This window comes from Acinonyx jubatus, chromosome C2 (assembly GCF_027475565.1).
Source record: "Acinonyx jubatus isolate Ajub_Pintada_27869175 chromosome C2, VMU_Ajub_asm_v1.0, whole genome shotgun sequence".
Classification (NCBI taxonomy): domain Eukaryota; kingdom Metazoa; phylum Chordata; class Mammalia; order Carnivora; family Felidae; genus Acinonyx; species Acinonyx jubatus.
Genome location: NC_069384.1, coordinates 137,729,326 through 137,743,545, shown reverse-complemented (window position 1 = coordinate 137,743,545; position 14,220 = coordinate 137,729,326). Strand labels below are relative to the sequence as shown.

The 14,220-nt window shown below is 37.6% G+C and overlaps 1 protein-coding gene and 1 non-coding gene across 8 annotated transcripts in view; one reads left to right on the top strand and one right to left on the bottom strand.

Annotated features, from left to right (window-relative positions):
* The window catches only part of UBE2E2 (ubiquitin conjugating enzyme E2 E2), a 371,623-nt gene that overhangs the window by 108,558 nt on the left and 248,845 nt on the right, over positions 1-14,220 (bottom strand). The gene's annotated exons all lie outside the window — the stretch shown is intronic.
* LOC113594175 (U6 spliceosomal RNA) lies at positions 3,219-3,321 on the top strand. Its single transcript, XR_003414504.1, has one exon. It is a non-coding gene; the product is annotated as a U6 spliceosomal RNA (small nuclear RNA).

The following is a 14,220-nucleotide window of genomic DNA, read 5'->3' as shown; positions in this document are numbered from 1 at the left end:
GGGGGGATTATTTTATTTGAAACCTTTTAATTTTAAAAGTTATAAATTTATAGAAACATTGCAAAGATGGTATAGAGTCCTCATATACCCTATAGCCAGTTTCCTCTCTTATTAACATTTTACAGTAGTATGGTACATTTGTCACAGTTAATGAGCCAATACAGGTATGTTACTATTATTAGAGTCCTTAGGTTATTGAGATTTCCTTAGTTTTTTATCTAATATCCGTTTTTTGTTTCAGGATTCCATTCAGGATACCATATTATTTAGTAGTTGCACCTTTTCATAATGCTCCATTCTTTAAAAACATTTTTTTTAATGTTTATTTATTTTTGAGGGAGAGAGACAGACAGACAGACAGAGTGTGAGCAGGGGAGGGGCAGAAAGAGAGGGAGACACAGAATCTGAAGCAGGCTCCACGCTCTGAGCTGTTAGCACAGAGCCCGAAGCAGGGCTCGAATTCATGAGCCGTGAGATGATGGCCTGAGCTGAAGTCAGACGCTTAACTGACTGAGCCACCAGGCGCCCCAATGCTCCATTCTTTTTTAGAAAACACAGTCATACCTCATTTTATTATACCTTGTTTTATTGCACTTTGCAGATACTACATTTAAATTTAAGGTTTGTGGTGACTCTGACTGAGTCACAGGTCTGTCAGTACCATTTTTTTCCAATAGCATGTGCACACTTTGTGTCTCTGAGTCACGCCTTGGTAATTCTCACAATATATCAAACTTTCCTATTATTTTTATATTTGTTACAGTGATCAGTGTTCTTTGATGTTACTATTGTAACTGTTTTGAGGCACCATGACCACACCCATATGAGACAACAAATTCAATTGATAAATACTGTGTGTGTTGTGATTGGTCTACTGAATGGCCATTCCCTGCCTCTCTCCCTCGCCTTTGGCCTCCCTATTCCCTGAGACACAACAGTGATAAAATCAGGCCAATTAATAACCCTACGATGGCCTCTACGTGTTCACATGAAAGGAAGAGTTACATGTTCCTTTAAAAGCTGGAAATGATTAAGCTTAGTGAGGAAGGCATGTCAAAAACTGAGATAGGCTGAAAGCCAGGCTTCTTGCAGAAAACAGCCAAGTTGTAAATACAAAAAAAAGTTCTTAAAGGAAATCGAAAGTGCTGGTCCGGTCAACACATGAATGATGACAAAGCGAAACAGCCTCATTGCTAACATGGAGAGAGTTTTAGTGGTCCAGAAAGCAGATTAAAGCGGCCACAACCTTCCATGAAGCCAAAGCCTAATCCAGAGCAAGGCCCTAACTGTCTTCAATGAGAGAAGGGAGAAGGCTGCAGAAGAAAAGTCGATTGCTAGCAGAGGTTTGTGTACAAGGTGTAAGGAAAGAGGCCAACTCCATAACATGAAAGTGTTAAGTGAAGCAGCAAGTTGTTCACGCAGAAGCTGCAGCAAGTGATCCAGAAGGTGTAGCTCAGATCATTAACGAAGATGGCTATACTAACAACAGATTTTCAATGTAGAACAAACAGCCTTACACTAGAAGATGCCATCTTGGACTTTCATAGCTGGAGAGGAAAAGTCAATGCCCACCTTCAAAGATTCATAGGACAGGCTGACTCTTTTGTCAGTGGCTAATGCAGTTAGTGACTTTAAGTTAAAGCCAAAATTCACTGACCATTCCAAAAATCCTAGGGCTCTCATGAATTATGTTAAATCTACTCTGCCTGTGCTCTATAAATGGAACAACAAAGCCTGGATGACAGCTCATCTATTTACAACATGTTTTACTGAGTATTTTAAGTCTACTGCTGAGACCTACTATTTGGGAAAAAACAATTCCTTTCAAAATATTATTGCTCATTGACAATGCACCTGGTCACTTAAGAGCTCTGATGGAGATTTCCAACAAGATTAATGTTACTTTCATTACTGCTAACACAACATCCATTCTGTAACTCATGAATCAAGGAATCATTTTGACTTTCAAGTCTTATTATGTAAGAAACATATTTTGTGGGGCACCTGGATGGCTTAGTTGTTTAAGTATCTGACTTCTGCTCAGGTAATGCTCTCATGGTTCATGAGTTTGAGCCCCATATCGGGCTCTCTGCTGTCAGCACAGAGCCTGCTTCAGATCCTCTGTCCCCCTTTCTCTGTGCCCCTTCCACCTTGCTCTTTCTTTCTCAAAAAAGTACATTTTGTAAGGTTACAGCTACCATAGATAATGATTTCTCTGAGGGATCTGGGCAAAGTACATTGAGAACTTTCTGGAAAGAATTCACCATTCTAGATGCCATTAAGAATATTCATGATTCATGGGAAGAGGTCAAAATGTCAACATGAACAAGATAACCGTCATGGATGACTTTGAGGGGTTCAAGATTTCAGTGGAGGAAGTAACTGCACATATGGTGGACACAGCAAGAGAACTAGAATTAGAAGTGGAGCCTGAAGGTGCGACTGAATTGTGATAATCTCATGATAAAACTTTTAACAGATAATGAGTTACTTCTTATGGGTAAGCAAAGAAAGTAGTTTCTTGACATGAGTTTACTCTTGGTGAAGATGGTGGGAACACTGTTGAAATGGTAACAAAGGATTTAGAGCATCACACATAAACTTAGTTGATAAGCAGCAGCAGCGTTTGAGGGGATTGACTCCAATTTTGAAAGAAATTCTCCTGTGGGTAAAACGCTATCAGCCAGCAATGCATGCTGCAGAGAAATTGTTTGTGAAAGGAAGAGTCAATTAATGTAGCAAACTTCATTGCCTTATTTTAAGAAATTGCCAAGTCACCCCAACCTTCAGTAACCGCCATCCCCATCAGTCAGCAGCCATCAACATCAAGGCAAGACCCTCTACCAGCAAAAAAGATCAACTTGCTGAATGTGCAGATGATGGTTAGCATTTTTTAAGCAATAAAGTATCTTTTAGTTAAGGTATATGCATTCGGGTTTCTTTTTCACATATAATGTTACTGCTTACTTAATAGACTACAATACAGTGTAAACATAACTTGTATATGCATTGGGAAATTTAGAAATTAATTTGACTCACTCTATTGTATTATTGGCTTATTGCAGTGGTCTGAAACCAAACCCAGAGTATCTTGGAGCTATGCTTGTAATAAAAACTTAAGTAGAGAAACTGAGAGAGGTGTTATGGAATACTTGGTACTATCTTTGCAACTTTTCTGTAAATTTAAAGTTATTCCAAAATAAAAAGTTAACTTGTGCTTGCTTCAGCAGCAGATGCATGAAGACTGGAACCATATAGAGAAAATTTGCACGGCCCCTGCACAAGGATGACACACGAGGTCATGAAGCCTTCTGTATTAAAAAAAATAAAAATAAAAACTGACACTGAAAACAATAAAAGCAATATCTTGAGTTTCCTTAAAAAATTTCTATGTACAAATGTTCAGCTTGCACATGTTTAAATTTTAAATGTAAGTCTATGATGACTCATCTCTCTATATGGAAGTTTTCCCCAAATAGTGCCAAATGCTTTACCTTAGCTACATTCTAGTTTCATTAATCACCCTGGTAATATGACAGTGCTCATGAAAAATATTAATAAAATATCAACATTTAAAATTACTTGCATTCTGGGGAGGAGAGGTATAGGGAGAGGTGACGGTGGGGATATTTCAACTGGATCTGCTCTGTAGCTCAAGTTTAAGTGTATCAATTCAGTATGCTTGATCCTTTGCTCCCCAGACGCTCAACCTCTCCATGTATATTATTATTTATAATGTTACTAAGCTCAGTGAAAATGGATATACAGTAAAAGAAAAGTTAGCTGGCATGCCAACGACTACTTTCCAGTGTATGAGATCATGATATATAAGGAATCCAAAGTACCTTCTCAAAGCCATCGCCCCTTTATCCAAAGACTATGGATAGGCTGCGTCATTCAAGATTTTGTTTGAAGCAAATATGCCAATCGAATACTCCACAGCAATGATACAAATTCCTCCGAAATAGTTAAGATATGCTCAATGGTCACTTATCAGTTTGGTAGGCTTCCACACTCCAAACTGTCCAGATATCCATCCCTGTAACTTCCTGTAAGCAAGAGTGGAGGCAGTACCAGAGCTCCAATGGAACTACTGATAGCTAGTAAAGCCACTTCTTAACATTGTAGTCCCAAACTTTCCTTGTTAGATCTGTCTATCAAATGTCTATCCATGAAGATATAAAGGAGGTCAGTACGGAATGGAAGCTGGTAACAATAAAAGTATTTGAGCAACAGTTAGTTGTTCTCTCATACCTTCACATTTGACCATATGTGTGTATGTATGTGTGTGTGTGTGTATACATACATACAGAGAGAGAGAGAGAGAGAGAGAGAGAAGGAGAGAGAAGGAGAGAGAAGGCAGCGGGAGATAAAAGAAACATGAAAAATTAGGAGTAAAAGATAGGTTTGAGACCAATAAAATGTGACAGGATAGATTTACAATTCTTAAAAAAATTTTTTTTTGTTTATTTCTGAGAGAGAGAGAGAGAGAGCAAGTGAGCGAGCACGGGGCAGAGAGAGAGGGAGACACAGAATCTGAAGCAGGCTCCAGGCTCTGAGCTGTCAGCACAGGGCCCGATGCGGGGCTGGAACTCATGAACCATGAGATCACGACCTGAGGCAAAGTCGGACGCTTAACCAACTGAGCCACCCAGGTGCCCCTATTATTCTATTTTTAAAAGCTGGAAGAATTGAATTCTCTTGTCCTACTCTAGCTCAAGCCCTGATAAATATAAAATCCAATTTTGTTTAAACAAAATAAATTGTGTAACATATAAAAGCAGAGCAGCTATTCAACAACAACTACCTGAAAAAGAGGAGCAGGATTGTAGGGTGGAGGCAAAAAAAAAAAAAAAAAAATGATTGACAACTACCCAGCTGTAGGATTCTTCTATTATTGAATGGACACCAAAACAGAGAACGTCAGCTTTATGTTCCTCAAAGGTAATATAACTATCAAACTGCTGGCTAAAGATTAAGAGGACAACTATTATGCTATTTTGCAGGCATGTTTGACTTCCTTGAACTGCCCTCCAGCAAACAGTCAGAGGTTTTTTGTCCCAAGTGAATCACTTTCTCATTCTTGCTTCTGACTCCAACAACCTGCTTGGGGCACAGTCTACTCCACATCGATACGTGTGATTTTTCTTACATTGGATGATGAATATTCTTCATTTACAGAGGATTTTATTTTTTAAATCCGAGGAATGAGATCTTCATGAATATAAAAGAATAACTATACTATAAAGCTCTTCTCCTTTTCTTTTTCCCAAAAAGGCTGTGGTAGATCAAAATATACAATCTACAAACTGTCATGTACAATCTCAGTTTACCACAGAGTAACTAAAACCTCTCCAACAGATTTGATTTACATTTAGTTTAGTGTACCATGATTTCCTCTTTAAAAAAGTATTTTACTCTCTAATAACATGAGGAAAAGCTCAAAATATGTCAAATAAAAAGGGAAAAATGATGTAAAATTAAATCAATTTACTGTTTATTTATTCACGCATTCAACAAACATATTCTAAGCTCCATCTATGTGTCGGTCACAAAGGTAATATGTATTTAGCACTGAACAAATCCAAACTCCTTAAGTTCACGGACTTTATATCCTGGTGAGGAGAAGATAACACTAAGCAAATAAAAGTAAATACACAGTTTGTCTGACAGGAACTATGGTGAACAATAAAAAAAAGGGTTGGTAAAGGCAGTGATTCCAAATTATTTTTAAAAACAAAACAAAAACTAGACCACGTATGTGGAACATTTAGGTATTACTTTATGACATTTATCAACTTCTGTAAGTTGTATTTTTCCACTCCAAAAACAATCATGTAAAAGCTCCTAAAAATATATTAGCACACGACAGTCTGTTTTCTCTGTGAAGTGTAATATTATTTTAACGTTCACAGCTGGCTAGGGATTTGTAAAATATCAAAAGAAAGGGCCCTAATTCATGTCAGATTTCTATTTTAGGCTAACAATTTATTCACTGCAAATACAATTACATTGTTTATGACCAGAACGTGCTAAATATTCACAATGTAATTTTTTAAATTATAATTTTGTTAATGATTACACCTCTTCAGCTGCACATTAAAATAAAGACAGATAATGTCTTTTTTAAATAAGATTTTTCTTTTCCTTTCTTTTTTTATTATTTTCAGAGTGAGAGCATGTGTGAGAGCAAGTAGCAGAGGAGCAGAGAGAGAGGAAGGGAGAGAGAATCCCAAGCACTAAAAGTACAGAGCCTGACACAGGGCTCAAACTCACAAACCGTAAGATCATGACCTGAGCCAAAATCAAGAGTCAGATGCTTAACTGACTGAGCCACCGAGGCACCCCAAGACAGAAAATGTTTTTAGCAAAAGAAACAATAAGGAATTTAACCCAAATTCCAGAGTGAAATGATAAACTCTGGAAGTTATCAGTTAATGTCAGCACATTCCAATTTGGTTATTCCTATAACTTTATGTACGACGCAGGTAGCAGCAACTCAAGAGTACACATGGACGTATTATAACAAGGAATAGCTTGTTAAACATTGAACATAGTAGAATAAAAATCAAATGGTTTAGATTCATTAAATTTAAGTTGTGGGTCAATATCTTTTAGTACTTTTCTACTACTAATTTCATAAATCTTATGGTATATCAAGTATAATAATTACATTCAATGTCTTTGCTCAAAGAAACACTGTCAGTATTAAGAAAATAACTGAGCTGTCAGAACACCAACATTATTTTTTAAATTTCAAAAACAGCAACAAACAAGAACCTCAGGGACAGGTCATAAGCCCCCTGGGTAGCAGACAGAAAAGCAAACCAATATTGATAAAAATATGTTGGATAAAGGAACAAAAATCCACTTTACAAAGAAAATTTGTTTGCTGGGTTATTTAGGGAATGCAAACAACAATATGGAAAGGAAAGGAAGAGGCCTGCGAGCTTCAAATACTATAAAATAGTTGATAACTCATATAGTGAATGGGAATCCTTGGGTACCCCACGCTTCTGATTTGGTTGGTAGTAGTCCATTTCTAAAGCCTCCAAAGTCACCACAGACAAAACAACCCTCTAATTTTAAATTTAGACTCTTATGTAGATGGCAAATGACAGATCAACTCATGCATGTTTAAAAAGACTCAGTTTGTTGTAGACACATTAAAAGTATCCACTGACTTACTTCTAATGCCCAGCTTGCCCACGCAGCGATCTTGTATGGCAATTAAGGTAAGTAAGCAGTTGAGAAGGGTCTATGTTTTGGTAGTAATGATATTATCACATATAAGCATATTTCTCTTCGAGTAAACATACATAAATGTGTTCTTCCTTTTATTAAAACAGTCTCAATGCCAGGAAAAAAATGAAAGACCTTCTACGTTTGTAAACTTGGCTCTCATGGATTTCAAGACAGCTGCATTTTTAACTGAAAAATCCAGCACAAAACAATTGAGATCTGTTTCCGTTTCATGGTTAATCATGCTTTAAAAATAAACTCCTGAAAAAGTTCAAACTCATATCTTGGCAGGTTCCTGCTTCTCCATAAACCCTAACTGATTTAAGTTTTGAGTTATTGATTTGAATTTTAAGGAATTTATTTTATCCAATTAAACTATGCCATATATTAATAATGAAGTTACAAATTACAGAAGAGAAATATATTAAGAACTGAAATGCTGCTGAAGGACTTCACTTAGAAAAATGGTTTCAGACACAGAAGCTCTGAGAATGCTTACTTTCAGGGAGTAGGAACAGTGAACCTAGAAGCATACCAAGGACAGGAAACTCTAGATGAGATCCTGATAGGTTTGATTGGCATTTGTGATACTGTAACGGAGATATCAAGAGGGCTTGAAAAATATCAGTTCTCTGAGCAAAGCAGTGATGAGTGGATAAAAATATACCTACCTGTGATGATAAAGTAAAGGCAAGGAAACAAAGATAATTATCACACTACTCCCAAGAAGGAATGTTATGGGAAGGAGAGACCAGAGGCTGATATGGACCAGAAAGGGACCAAACAGTGAGAAAGACACTGAGCAGAGAACCCAGATTCAATCTCAAAATGGGTGGTCACCAAGATGATGAAAGAGAATACCCAAAAAATACATACACTCAGTAGTGTTAGGGAGATTTTAAGTGTTATCACTCCCCCTTTTTTAACTTGTTGCCAGCATTCATGAACATTAAAATTCTGTTTCTCTGCGTATAAGTAACAAAGGTAGATTTAGAAGCTATTTGTATCAGTGGTAGGATAATTAACAACGATGTTAACTGGAATTTTAGGCATTACATCTAGAAAACAAAAAATAGTAAGATAATGTTTTGCATTCCCAAGTTGCCTACCAGATAAATTTGTGGGCCTTCTGGGGTTTAGCCACCTGTTCTTAGGCAACATTTAAGTACAAATGTATTTTTATAATAAAGGTCATTGGATTTTTTTCTCATTTATTCATTATAATTAATTCAAAGTCACTGTAACCAGATGTAAAGATAAGAACTACACACACAACCTTCAGAAAGAAGGAAAAAGAAAATCTTTTCCCAGTCTCTAAAGGAAAAAAAGAAAACTCAGAAAACTTTCCTAGGAGTTATCACAGAATTACTGAAGGTAAGGTTCTTTTCAAACATTTAAAACTTTGGGAAATCTGTGTTTCCTTAACTCAGTATGCTGGAAAAGGGCTATTCTATTTATTGCAAAGGTTCAAGAGAGTTTATATATTTAATTTTTCAGAGGGCTAAAATCTCACCAATTAGATAAGGATATGGTATGGATCCCAAAAGCTAGTTGTATCCTAGCTTTAGTTCCACTGCAGTGAACTTATTATTATGACTAAGTAGGGTATATTAATTCATCCATCCAAAGAAAATGCAGATGCTAGATCCTGGGGGCATGGTGGTAAGGCACAGCTGCTCTTCTTGAGTTTTACCATTTAAGGGGAGAAGACAGACAAGTTAAGGGACAATTACAGTGTATTATGATGAATGTGGTCTGTATTAGGAATAAGTACAGAGTGCTTATGGAAGTAAAGAGGAAAGGCTCCTCAACCAAGCTGTGAGAGAGGAGATCTGAAAGATTCAAGGAAGTTACCCACGAGTAGGGGAGAGTGGAAGAAAGGGCGGGGAAAGAAAAGGCAGGTAGGGGAAGAGCACAGGCCAGGAGGCTACAGAGAAGAGGGTTTCTTTCAGAAAACTAGGCACCATGCGGTGCTGCGGCAAAGCGTGAGGCAGGAAAGGTAAGCAGGGCCAGATCAAGAAAGCACCTTTTATGCGGTACTAGAATGGATTTGTCCTGAGGACAATGGAATCACAAATAAGTTTCAGAAAGAGAAGTGAACATGAACATATTTTCATTTTAGAAACATCAGTCTGACAGCAGTGAGGAAGGGGCTGAGACTGGGGACATGGGACCAGTTAGGAGGCTTTATGGTATTCAGGTAGAAGATGATGGTGGTAATGAAATCTGAATTCTGGAGCCGAGACACAAAAGGAGCATGTTGAATCTGAAGGACCCGTAGGATGTCCAGGTGCAGATGCCCAACCAGCTATGAAATTTAGGTGAAACAGCTGCTGCAGAATAGATTTGTGAGAAAGCAGTAAACAGTGCACCTTCAGAGGCCCAGGAGTACAACACGTTATATGAGAACCAGCAGTGAGAATGGTGAGAAATTAAAAGGGTGTTCTAATGAGAAACAGTCACTGACATTTAAAAGTATGGGCATTAGATGAGGTGACTGAGAAAGAGCAACCAAATAAGGAAACTCCAGAGAGCATGGCATCACAGAGGCCAAGAGAGAGGAAAGCACTTGAAGGGGGATAAAGAAGTCAACCGTAACGTAGTGCAGAATGGGAGAGAAAATGACATTGAGAATGGTCCATGAGTTTGAGTAAAAACTGATGTTCCTGACTTTGGGAAGAACAGTTTAAGTGAGACTACTGGCATTGTGGATTGTGGATTAAGGAATGCACAATATAAGAGATTAAAAGAAAGACAATGTGTTTCTCTTTCTGGAAGTCTGGATGGGAAGGGGCAGAAAGGAATGTGGCCTGAAGAGGAGGCAAGAGGGGGCGGAATACGAAGTAGGCAGGCAAGAGGGATGACGAAATCACCGACAGAAGCACTGAAACCTCTTCTACTGTGATAGGAAGGTAGGAGAAGAGGAGGAAGGAAGACGGGAGACTGAGGTTTTAGCACAATGTTAGTACCACACATGTGGAAACAGCAGTTTGAGCCTAGACTGCCACCTCGGTTGTGTCATCACGGGTAAATCTGACTGTATAAATCAAAACTTTTCTGGTCCTCCGTTCAGTCTCATAAAGATGAGGATATGGTGCATTAGATACCCTCTAAAACCCCTTCAGTAATAAAGTCCATAATAACAGGTCATAATCGCATGAGGGTTTTTGCTTGTTTTTGTGATAGAAGGCTATAAAAAAATGAACTAATATGTACAGAAATGGACTTACTTACGTCTGATATCTACACAGGCCCCTTGGGGAAGAGAACTCTGAATCAAATTTACATTGTAAAGTAAAAACCAGAATCACTGTGGCTCAGGCATGTAATAGAAATGTTCAGTCTGGCCCAGTGTGCCCAACCAGAAAACTGAAGCCAGGCTGGTGCTTCTTTTGACCCCTGGAGATAATCAGTAAAGACCATGTAAAGCATTCAGAAAAACTAAAGTTCTTTCTACTAAAGTATTTGAATAAAATCAAATTAAGAGATCACTTCCAGTATAAAATTTTAAAATTTCCTTTTTATCATTTTCATTTAAATACAACAAAAGTTTATTTCTAGCTCAAGCCATTTTCAACATATGTTGACAGAATGGGGAAAAGGCCCTCTCTTCCTACGAATTTAGAGACTCCATATCCTTCCATTTAAATCGGAAGTTCTAGGGGCCCCTGGGTGGCTCAGTTGGTTAAGCTGCTGACTTGATTTCAGCTCAGGTCATGATCTCACAGTCTTGAGACTGAGCCCCTCATCAGACTCCTGCTTAAGATTCTCTCTCTCTTCCTCTGTCCCTCTCCTCTGCCTGTGCATGCACTCTCTCTCAAAATAAATAAATAAATTTTAAATCAGAAGTTCTTAACCTCTTTTTTGCTCAAGGACTCATTTGGCAGTCTGCTGAAGCATATGGACCTCTTCTCAGAATGCTTTCAAATGCATCACATAAAATGCATAGTATTACAAAGGAAACATTATATTGAAATGTGGTTGCCAAAAATTTGGTGTCACAAATGTGCTTCCTTATTAGATTCAATGACAAAATTTAATCCAATCTGGTAAATCTAATAATTATTTCTGTAATCCTGAAGCAGTGAGGCACAGATATTATTTTGAGATATTTGGAATAACAATAACATGATTTCTATTGGTATCGCAAAATACTGTGCAAGAGCCTTTGCATCCAGCTGGCCAACTGGTGATGAGAACGTAGATGGTGTCCAGAAGTACTCTGTATTTCTGCCATCCCACCTCAGGGGCCAGAACTGAGGCACGTGGACCACTACCTAGTGCTAGGAAACAGCATTTCACCAGCTCTTACTCTGAAGTCTCTCCAGTTGTGTTTTTTGGGGGAATGTGGGAAGGGCTCTTGTCTGAAACTCATTCTCTAGTAGATTCTCCAGGAAGAGAATTCTTGGAGTAATCATAATCATTTGTCTGTGGTAGTTATACTTGAAGGGAAGTTTGGCTGGATAGAAAATTGGTTGCTCACGTGGGCACCTGGGTGGCTCAATTGGTGAAGTGATGAACTTTGGCTCAGGTCGTAATCTCATGGTCCTTGAGTTGGAACCCCGCACTGGGCTCTGTGCTAACAGCTCAGAACTTGGAGCTGGTTCAGATTCTCTGAGTCTCCCTCTCTCTGCCCACTCCCGCCTGCCCCTCTCTTTGCCACCCCCCCCCCCCACCGGCTTGTGCTGTGTCTCTCTCTCTCTCAAAAATAAACATTAAAAAAATTTTTTAAGGAAAATCAGTTGCTCATGTTTTCCATCCTTGAGTATTTTAAATATGGAACACTTCACGGATTTTTCTTGAATCAACTAATTTTTCAATCTTTCAAATTCTGATTTATGTTTTCTTTTCTATCCTTTAGCATTAAAAATTTTTTTTACTTTGTTTTAAAATAATTATTCTGCAGACTTTTGGGGGTATGTTTTCATTCCATTTCATTATTTTATTCTTTATTTTTTTCTTTAAAAATATCTTTGCTTAATTTTGTCTTTTTTTTTTTTTTTTTTAATGCAATGACCTTTTCTGTACGTTCAAAAGAAGAGTCCAGGATAGTTTTTCCAACTTCATGATTCTAGAACTCTCTCTAGATTTCACAAACTGATTTTTTAAAAAATGGCCTTCCACTTTGTGGGACTGCCTATGTTGTCATCACCTGCTTTATGTATTTATCTGTTTACTTATTTAATTTACTCATTTACTTACCATTCTTTTTCATTTATATTTAAGCTTCTTATAAAAAGAATTAAAAGCATTTTTTATGGTTTGCCATTTTTAACAGCTTTCTATATATTTTTTATTCAAGTATAGTTGACACAATGTTACATTAGTTTCAGGTGTGCAACAGTGATTTCACAACTCTATATGTCATGCTAGCCACACAACACTATTGCAATACCATTGACTATGTTCCCTATGGTGTATCTTCAACCTCGTGACTTATTTATTCCGTAACTAGAAGCCCGTAACTCCCACTCTCCACCCATTTTGCCCATCCTCCCACCCCACTCCTAGCAACCACCAGTTTGTTCTCTGTATTTGAGTCTATTTATTTATGTTTTTACTGTTTGTTTTTTTCCAATTCCATACGTGTGTGTGTGTGTGTGTGTGTGTATCTATCTATCTATCTATCTATCTCACATCTTTTTTATTCATCAAAGGACACTTGGGGTGCTTCCGTATTTTGGTTATTGTAAATAATGCTATAATAAATACAGGGGTGCATGTATCTTATCAAATTAGTGTTTTCATTTTCTTTGGTAAATATATAGTAGTAGAATTACTGGATCTATGGTATTTCTATTTTTAAATTCCTGAGGAACCTCCATACTGTTTTCCACAATGGCACACCAATTGATATTGTCACCAACAGTGCACAAGGATTCCCTTTTCTCTACATCCTTGCCAACACTGGTTATTTCTTGCCTTTTTTGATGTTAGCTTTTCTGATACCTATCAGATACCTATCATTAAGGTGATATCTTATTGTGTCATTGTGCTATCACCTGCTTTTTACCTGGACTTTTTCTTTCTTCTCCCCTCTTGTCCTGTCCTGCTCAATTTGGATTCTACTTTAAGCAGCTTTTCTCAGTGAGAGGATCTGTTTTGGAAGGAGCTTTGGTTTGCTTGTTTTGAGAGTATGTAAGAACCAGAATGATCCAGCACCATTAGACTGAATTGCTTCCCAGTCCCCTTGTATTCACCAATGGATTAGGTCTTGCAAAAATACCCATCCAATCTCAACATCTACTCTGACTGGCTTAATGTCTTTCCAGAGAGTAGTTCCTGGCAATTTGAGGGATTTCCATTTCTCAGGGATATAAACTGTCCTGCTTCCTTTCCTCTGCTTCCTCCCACACAGCTACCGGTCCCATACGAATCTTGTAGCTGTTCATAGTTGGTCCTTACCTGCTAGTATTTGGGGGTTGGTGGAGATACATAATTTGGATGTAGTTGCTATACATAGGTTTTGATTTTGATATCCTAGTTGCTCTACCTGTTTTTGTGAAGAAATTAAAGAACAATGCCACTGCTACCAAAATCTTTCAGGAATCTTCTTCTTGAAGTTTGTGTTTTTTAATTTAAAATAATTATTGTCCAAAGTCTACTTCAGAATAATATGAATTGGGGCTATCAGTCATTTAACAAAAAGTTAGTAAATCATCAGTGATTTTCAAACTGTAGTACTGGGAATCACGAGAGATTTATGTATGTGTATATGCATGCCTCCGTGGGTCCATGTACTTCTGCTTTCCTTCCTTTACCCCACTTTGAACAGAGGGGATCCACTATAGATCCTGTACTTCCATGAAATATTCTGTTTGAAGAATCAATTACATGGTTAAAACTGTTTGAATACTACTGTTCAAGAGTCATTTTTAAAAATTAGTACTGAAAATCTAAATAAAGTAAACTGACATTCATAAAACAGATTTAGTATTCAGAAAGATAATTTGAGCCAAGAACTACAAACAGAATTCA